Source organism: Rhincodon typus, chromosome 21 (assembly GCF_021869965.1).
Source record: "Rhincodon typus isolate 14 chromosome 21, sRhiTyp1.1, whole genome shotgun sequence".
NCBI classification, from domain to species: Eukaryota; Metazoa; Chordata; class Chondrichthyes; order Orectolobiformes; family Rhincodontidae; genus Rhincodon; species Rhincodon typus.
In genome coordinates this window covers 30944068-30952165 of record NC_063352.1, presented here as the reverse complement: position 1 = coordinate 30952165, position 8098 = coordinate 30944068, and positions in this window count along the sequence as shown.

Here is an 8098-nt window from a genome sequence, read left to right as displayed (position 1 = left end):
TCAGAGCTCCAGTTTATCTCAACAGTCTACATGGCAAACACACAATATGTACTTCAATCAAATGGTGATGTGTGAAAGTCAAAGAGGAAGATTCTTTCGTGGGGTGAAGGGTGACTTCAGTCAGAGGGTACTGCCACAGTTAGTCAAGAGGCACATCTCTTTAGGGGGTTGGCCATAGTTAGTCATATAGATCAAGTGCAAACAGTCCAGGGATTATAGGTGGGTCAGTTGAGGCACTATTGAGACAGCAGTCTGGGTATGGGGCTATTTACCCGCAATGATACAAAGGGAGGAATTAAGGATGATGGAAATGGATTAAAAAAACAGTTGGTGAACATGCAGGAGCAGAAGAATTGGTGAGGTGTCACCAGTGAGTGAATAGGAAGTGAAGAGGGCAGGAGGGGTTAGTAACTTGTGGGAATGAGGTGGATCTGCGCCATTTGCAAACATAATGCCTGCAATACAGAGAGATGTGTGCAGTAGCAGAGTTAGAATGAAGGGTGGCCAAGTGAATGCAGATAGCAGAGACACGTTGGTGGGACTTATTCTTGTAGAGCACAGATCAGTCAACTTTTTGTAGCATTGCTGGACATCATTATTTTTTATGCAGGACAGAGGACTGAGAAATTCTGTCCAAACTGGCTGGATCTGTTGAAGAGGTTTCTTTTGCTGGTCAAAATGAAAAGGATTAACTTCTTCCTCTCCACCAGCACCTCCAGATCTTTGTCCTGGAAGCTCAAATACCTTTCTTCTGAAATATCTTCAGGGGCTGATCACTGCTGTTTGAGAATTAGCTCACAGCCTGCAGTTTATAACTTCGTTTTAAATATACACCAGAGTATTGTAAGCCAGTAGATCTCACCAGTAGCATACACATCCACTTCCCTGGCCATGTGATTCCCCAAGAAACATGCTCAACAGCTCAATTGCATAATTAATAAGAGAATCTGCCTTAGATCACGGCAGACCAAACACTATGCAACTCACTTGCCAATGCACTTTAATTGAAAATGGGAAAATTCAGTCCATTTAATTCAGCATCAATTAACTAATGGATCTATCTATAAGTTAATAAAAAGACTAAACTTTCTTCTTGTTTAGCAATTATTTTGCAGAGACTTTGATTGAATTATCTGCTATGTTCGCATCCAGTGTTGTCCAGTAAACATTTGTTTGGAATATCAGGTTAGATTCAGACTGATAAATGGAATTGGCAATTTTTTAAAAAAATATTTAAATTAGCAACTACACAACCAGAACTCTCTTCAAAACTGCTGAAAAACTCCAGGGTGTCCTGAAGTTATGAAATTTGCCATATGAATGCAAGTTCGTTCCTCTTTTGTTTAGGCAGTTCATTTCATAGCAGAAAGAATATATGACAGGCCCAGTGAAGGAAGTCATCTCTCAAAAGGTCAAAACCTCAGCTGATGATACAGTGTAATTCAATGGGCTGGATTTAATAAGGTTAACATCATCACATTCCTCAAGACAAGTACAGGCTGTACTAATTTAGAAATCATTTTTAAATATATTTTTCATGGCAACTTTATTGTATAAGGCTGTGATCTTTCTGAATAGACAAGCAGAAAACAATCTTGTCTCTTGTTCTACAGGCCTGAGAATTTAGACTGCTATTTTTGGTGCAAATAATTCTACAGTAACCTATAATTATCCTGGAGGGAATTTCTACAGATTAAAAAAAAACAATTATGTAAGAAAGTAAGATTTTTCTTCAATCGAATAACTCTAACTTTTTTGTCCTGAAATTAGATAGTGTTACAATGGCCTTAAATGTAAGGGCTTCCAATGACACAATTTTCACCTTGCTGCTGTCATTCAAAATATTTTTTAAACATCTTTTCTTTTACAATCAGGGAGACAAATTAGCACTTTAAAAATCATTATAATGGGAATACTATATGGTAAAGATTTGTAAACAGGCAGAAAAGAGTTTATTTTGTTCATCTCATGATGTAAATATGTCATTCACTTACATCTTCCACTCCAAACCTGTTGTGCTTCTGTAAAATCTTAACAGGAATTTCGTAAATATCTTTGCAAGTGTTTGTGCAGTAGAATGTACACCATTTCCATATGTCACTAATTCACCCATCAATTTAGCAGTCTCTGAGTGCATGTCTCAGAGTAATAACAGTTCTGCTTATGCTCAGCTAGACTATCAGAAGGCTAGTTGCTAAAAGTCAAAAATATAAAATATACATGGCTAAGCTGTAATTCAAAACCACCAAAAGTTTAATTTGTCAGACTTAATTTTCCATTTCTATACCACTCTTTGTTCTGTAATCCACCTTAAATATTGAATTGTATGCTTCTGGGGTCTGTTAGGTAAAGGTGGGGACTGCATTCTGCTGGTTGACTAAATTGCATTTCATTTGAACTTTAGAACAAGTCTAGGATAAATAAGAGGAATAGAGCAGCGCTTAAGTATAAGTAAATCCATCTCTGTAAAATTCTGATTGTGTAGAAAACAATCCCCTACCACAACTTTCCTCTTTGTAAATCGAGAGCAAGCCCAAATTCTACTTTGTGTTCCCTTTGCAGGTTACAGTATTTTGGTGGGCAGTTACCACCATTAGCTGAGATTTTAGGCTGGATTTCTTGTAAAAGAAACAAACTGAGGCTAATGTCACTCACTGCGCAAGTCAGAAAGCAAGCTTTAGTGACAGCATGTGCACAACTAAATGAAAATAGCTGATATATTCTGCCTCCAACGACCTGTTCCTTCAAAAGTGAGATGAAAATTCATTGGCTTAATATTCAAATGACCTGAACAGTGTTAAGTCCCAATACTTTACTTAATGGATTCTGACTAAATGTGCCACAAAAATTCCATTTGTCCATTCCCATTTAAGTGCCCTTCAAGCAAATAACAACTGCCTAATAACCTCTCTGGTACTGAAGATTAACTTTTACAAAGTAATGTCTATTCCTTCTACTTTTAATTACTGCTGGAAATTTAAAAATAATAATGAAGAAGAATTAAAGGTGAGTTGGGCCATTGACAAGGTTATTACTTTGTAAGTGCCACTTAATAGCAATGTTAATGATTCCTACCATTACTTTGCTGATGAACTTGTAAGTGGAGTTTTGGATTTGTGCTTTGTGGACAGGATGCACCTAGGCATTTTTCCACATTATTGGGAAGATGCCAGTGTTGTAGATATACTGGAACAGCTTGGCTAGAGACACAGTTAGCTCTGGAACAAAGTCTTCAGTACTATTGCCAGAATGTTGTTAGGGCCCAGAGCCTTGGCAGCATCCAGTGCCATCAGCCATTTCTTGATATCATGTGGAGAAAATCAAATTGACTGAAGATGGGCACATGTGGTGCTGGGGACCTCAGGAGAAGGCTGAGAGGCATCATTCATAAGCACTTCTGGCTAAAGATAGATGCAAATACTTCAGCCATGTCTTTTGCACGAATGTGCTGGACTCCCTCCTTGTTGTGGATGGGGATATTTGTGGTGCCTCCAACTCTTGTTTGTTCTTTAAATGTTTACTATCTTTCACAATTAAATATGGCAGGACGGCGGAGCTTTGATCTGTTCTATTGGTTTTGGGATCACAGAGGCCTGTCTATTCCCTGTTACTTTTCCTTTTGGCTTGCAAACAGTCTTGTGTTGTAGCTTCATTGGTTTGACCCCTTATTTGCGGATATGCTTATAGTGTCATTAAGCATATACGCACATACCAAAATACAATATGTAAATTCAAATAAATATACATAAAATAAACTAATGCTTGTGTGTATGCTGTTGAACTATGTTTCCATTACAAAATTTCACCATAACCCTTTTCAAAAAGAAATTCTACAGGAACTGATATGGATTTTTGGATTTTTGTTGGGCAGTATTATCTGGTCTAGGGGCCTAAACTGCAGAAAGCAAACATCCAGATTTTCAAAGTCACAGTGATGATTCTGTCTAACTGCTGTAGTTTTTTCCATGAGTTAACATTTCCTTAGAATAAGGCTTCTAATTTCCCCCACTACAAACTACGAGAAGCTGGCAGAAGTTGCATGCATTTTGATGCTGTTATAAATCAATGGAGAAAATTATGTTAAAGAGAAAAATCACTTCTAAGATTTCTATCCAGGTTGAGGTACAATTGAATGTTAAGTATTGTCTTGTTTCTGAAAAACAAGATGCTGGTGTAATTTCCTTCAAGAAACAATTCTGTTGGCAGAAGCTGAATATGGCACATAAACAGATGGATTAGAGATGGGCTTTGTGTGGGACTACGATTTTCAAGTGTACTGTGGGGAAATAATGCCATGCTCTATGTTACAATTGGCCAGTCATGCCCAGTGAAGTAAAAAATGCCAAATATTTTTATAATTCCTATGTGATAAATTGATTTGTCATGTGCTGTTACTAGCTGTTAGAAGAGTATTTTTTTAAGTCAATGCAGCATTGTTTATTTTTAATACATGATTTCTGAATATTGTACATCATTGTGGAACAGTTTGGCAGCAATTAAAGCTGAATTAAAAGACAACTTGTGGTTTCACTCAATGAAATAAAATTTGAGCATAAAAATATCTGAAGTAAAATGAATGCATGGATGTAATCAAATTTGTTCAATGTAGTGACATCTAGGTTATGCTGCTGTTAAATATTTAGATCACTGGAGCAACATGAAGTCATTTCAATGGAACTAATAGTCTTCTCCTATGCTTTTGAGAAAAGGATTTTCAAGGTGTTAAAAATAATTAGAACGAACAGATCATAACTGTTGAGGAAGGATGCATTTACACTCCAACTGTAATAGTGCCATGAGATAATTTTGCTGCAATTATACTACAAACACTGACTAAATCAAGAGAAAACACCCAAATTGTGGAAGAACAAAGGGAGATTCCAGGTCTTGTTCATGTCAATAGGGACTGGATTCAAGATAAAGGTTAGACTGCAAGTCTGGACACAGGATAAAGTTTAGTCTGAATTCAGGATCAGAAATTAGTTTGGATTTTCAAACAGGACATAAATCTGGGTTTTGGATAAGAGGCTAGTTTTGTTGTAACAATGATTCACGGCTGCAAATTATTTATGGATGTACTGAACTTTTAAGTAAGGTGGATTTTTCTGTTTTAAAAGCAAACAAGATAGAGAATGCAATTTAGTGACTACCGGGAAAATTCTTTGAGACAGACCATGGAATGTTGTACTTAGAAGAGTGTCAAGGAATTGAACAGAAATATCCAAATGGAAGAGATACAATGCAAAACCTGAATATTTTCTGTGAGTTACATCCAAAGACAATGGGCATAATCTAAAGTAAAAGAAAGCAATCTGGGGCCATGGAAAGGAATAGACTGATAAAGGCAAAATACAGCAGATACTGGAAATCTGAAACAAACACAGAGAATGCTGGAGAAACTCAGCAGGTCTGGCAGCATCTGTAGAGAGATAAACGGAGTTAATGTTTCCAGTCTGGTATGACCCTTCTGTTCTATTCTAAAGAAGAGTAATACTAGACTCGAAATATTAACTTTATTTCTCTCATCACAGATGCTGAAAGGGACAGAGTTGTGAGCTAGGAATAGAATTTGTCATAAGACAATGGCTTCCATCTTCCCAATATTTAATTGAAGAATATTAATATTCATCCAGTTTTGGACGTTGTAGAAGATGTATTAGAGAGGTTGAAGGAATTGGTGGTGACGTAGAGTTGGGTATCATCAGCATACATGTAGAAATTGTGTTTTCATGTGATGTCTTTGAGGGGCAGATGAGAGATGGAACAGGACACCAAAGATAATGGTGCAAGACCAAAAGAGAAGCTTTTGCAGGTGTTTCTCTGGCTATGAGTGGATAGAAGAGCATGAAAGGAGACACATGCAGTTCACCTAAATGGAAACAAAGGAAAGATGTATGAGGACAGTAGCATGGTAACTATTTCAAAAGCTGAAGAAAGGTCAAGAAGGAAGATAGTTTACCTTGTTCAGTCACATAGGATGTTATTTGTGACTTTGATAACATTCGTTTCAAAACTGTGACAGGTGTGGAAACCTGATTGAAGGGAGTCAAACACACAGTCCTTTGAAGGATGGGTAAGGATTTAGCAAGCAACAGCACACTCAAGATCTTTGGAGAGTAAAGGAAAGTTGAAAATAGCGCAATTGTTTGCAAGGACCCTATTACACTAATTAATAGCGTCTGGTTTAAAACAGCTTTAAACCAAATGGACAATGGCACAAACCTTGGAGAGGGAAGGGTTAATTGAGCATCGTGTCAGTAAAAGTCTGCTTATAAAATGCTTACCGTGTAAATAATAATCACTTACTGAGTTCCTGGTATGCATGATGCATAAAAAACTCTCCAGACAATCCATAATAGATGGATTTCACATTTGAAAATGACAAGTACAATGTCAGACACAATCAATCGATCACTGTATAATTATTATTGCAAATGATCCATATCCTCAATGCAATTCTTAAGGGGAATTTAATGAAGCAGTAAGCACATCAATAATAATAATAATATCTAGAGTATGTATTTCCTTTATTAACCTTTTTAAAGTATGTATATATTCTTAATATTTACCATACTTTATTTGATTTTAGATTCAATTGCCAAGAATACAAAAAGATCCCTTCTTTAAATAGTGTTTCTTTGTATTTAACTCAACTCAAAAAAGTCTCAAAAAGGTCTAATATTGCTATTGCTGTTGATCATAGGTTTCCCATTTTCCTTCTAAACAACTTTTAGAGTATAAATATGTTCAATATTGGATATAGATGGTCTCCAATTGCAAAGGTTCACAACCACCTTCTTATATTCAAGGTATTTCAGGTAGGTCCACTCCAAGGATATCCAAATTGTGAGCGGTGACCTCCAGTGGGTCATAGAGGTTGCATTGAGGTCAGAAGCTCCCCCTCCTCAAAGCAGCGATCGTGATGGTGAAGAAGAGATAACCCAGTCTGAAGACACCAAACAGATAGTCTTGGATCCACTGGACCAATTCCACCAAAGAGCATAGGGTGGATGGTGAGCCCAAAGTGCTCTTCAATTTCAGAAAACATTTTTAGTGGGAAGTCCCATGCCAGCCCAAGTTGTTTGTCTGCCAACTTAGCACAACTAAAATCAACTCAGCCACTGCCTGTGTATGGGATATACCAGGAGGTCGCAAGACCAAGTAATGTAGCTGAATGGCAGCTTCAAACTTTCCTGTGTTTCAGCTCTTGTTGGTCTGCTGTACCTTTAACTCCCTCAGGAATCACAGACCCATCAAAGTCAGCCTTGAATAAGTTCAGTGATTCAGCCACCACTGTTTGTTTTGGTGGAAGAGAACTCCAAAGCCTAACCAGCATCTGAGTGAAGAAATTCCTCCTCATTGCTATATTAAATGGGAGAGCCCTTATTTTTAAATGTGCCCCCTAGTCTTAGATCCCCTCATAAGAGGAAATATCCATTCAGCATTGATCCTGTTTAATCACCTCAGAATCTTACATGATTCAATACAATCACCTTTTACTCTCCTAGGCTTAAATAAATAGAAGTCCAACTTGCTCAAGCTTTCCACAGAAGACAAACCTCTCATCCCAAGAATCAGCCTAGTGCAACTTCTCTGAACTGCTTGTCTGATTTGGTAAATTTATGATTCATGTACAACACCCAGATCTCTTTACACTGCACCATTCTGCAATTTCTCTTCATTTGAATAGTTTCTTTATTTTCCCTGTCAAAGTATTCAGCCTTAGATTTTCTCCCATTACTCTCTATCCACTTCTTGGAAATCCAGATACACTACATCCACTGTTTCCCATTTATCTCCCTTGTTTATTTATTCCCTAAGTACTAGAGAAAAAAAATTGTCAATCACAATTTCCTTTTCTCGAAACCATGTTGACTCTGCCTGATTGTATGAGGATTTTCTAAATATCTGCTACTGCCTTCTTAATAATGGATTCTAATACTTTTCAATGACCAATGATGACTGACTGGCCAACGGTTTACAACTTTCTTTTTTCCTCGTTCCATGAATAGTTTTAATGAACATTTGCAGTTTACCAATCTGCCAGGATTTTTCCAGAATCCAGGCAATTTTGAAAAGTCACAGTGTATTCACTATC